Genomic DNA, 1,739 nt, shown 5'->3' with positions numbered 1-1,739 from the left:
GCGGTTGCTGTAGACTATCCTTAATAAAGCGCAAAGCAATGACCGTCTGTCTCCTACAGCATTTGTTTCGCGAAGGTGTTTTATTACTAATAGTAGTCTCCACATCATATTGGTTTTGGTCTGAAAATATTAGATGTAGGGCATAGCTTGATGGTTATATATTTGCTGGTAATGTAGACGCATTTGTTTGTTCATAAGATTAGTTTACCTATTTTTGAAAAGAAGTCGTTAAAATAACTCTGTGCTTTGTGTAGAACTTGTACGATTATCAGTGTGGTGTTTGTTGTTTGCTAGGTACGATTGACTTAATAATTTTCCATGTTTTATCCGAATTGTTTTTATATTCTATGAATCTGTTTCTGAAATATTTTGTTTTTGCACTTTGTATTAACTGTTTAACATTTTTCAATGTAGTTTTTTATTTTATAATCTGCCTTAAGGGCGGCGTCATTTCTGTTATTTTTTTTTTTTTTTTGAACTATGGTGGGTATTATTTCTGTCTTTAATAGCCCTCTTGATGTCGTCATCTATCCAAAGCAGGGGACGTCTGACGACTCTCGTTACAAGAGATGCCAACGCGTCAATACTGTTTTTAATCACTTCCGTAAGGATAGTTACCTGTTTGTCTACATCATCTGTTGAAAAGATATTTAAGAGCATCGTCTCTTTAGATCTGATGAGCTCGATGAATGATTGAAGATTATAATGCTTAAGGTCACGAAATGTTTTTGTTATCGTGGTCGCTTTGGTTTCTTTATATTTAATGTGAGGGTGAGAAGTTCATGGTCAGCAATATGACACGGATGAATCCGTATGATGGATATGTCTGACCTGTTAGCTATTATTACATCTAATAAGGATGAGGTGTTTTCTGTAATACGTGTAGGTTGATCTATAATTTATTCTAGTTTGTGTCTCTTTATTAGCTTAGCTAATTTAGCATTAATTTAGTCAAATCATCATTTAAATCACCTAAGATAAAGAATGGTTTATTTTTCAATGACATTTCTCTAAAGATTTGTTCTAAGTATTCAAAAGATTCTAAAGTTGCATAGGATGCCTATAGACTACGCCAATAATAATGGAAGGAAGCATCTGCTCTGTAATACGACGGTAACCCAGACATCTTCTACGGTAGTATTATTAACTGCTGTAGGAGATATCATGGTTGATTTCAGGTTATCCGTACTTACATACATACTCCTGGGGGCGTGGGGTGGTCACGCGTGGGGAGGACCTCCACGCCCTGCATCGCATCTATAGATATTGAAATTTGGAACAGTTATGAAATTACGTTATATTTATATTTATATAATAACCATTTCCTGGGTTTATTTGGAGCCATGTTTCACGGATGCACAGAATGTCTATGTTTCTCTCTATATAATACTCAATTAGCATTTTAATTTCGTCAAAGTGCCGAGGAGAGATTGTTCGTTAAGGTGGTCGATTTTTATGACCTCGTAATCATATTATCTACTATGATAGCTTTCTTATATTTATATTAAACGTTCTTGTCACAGGCATTGCTGACTAATAAGATATATAATTCTATATATAAAACGCGATGCCTGTCAAACGTTCTGGTCTTTCTTTTAATGTACTTGTTTTTATTTAAGAACACTTTCATATTTGCGGGAAAGCGTCTGAGTTTATGAAAATATCTGGCCTTTATGTCCTTTAATATATAGCCTATTCCATCCTTACTGACACTGTAAAACTGGTGTAGTAATCATGGG

This window comes from Penaeus japonicus, unplaced genomic scaffold, assembly GCF_977035675.1.
Source record: "Penaeus japonicus unplaced genomic scaffold, GWHDUDI00000001_assembly GWHDUDI00000030, whole genome shotgun sequence".
Classification (NCBI taxonomy): domain Eukaryota; kingdom Metazoa; phylum Arthropoda; class Malacostraca; order Decapoda; family Penaeidae; genus Penaeus; species Penaeus japonicus.
This window is presented reverse-complemented; position numbering follows the sequence as displayed.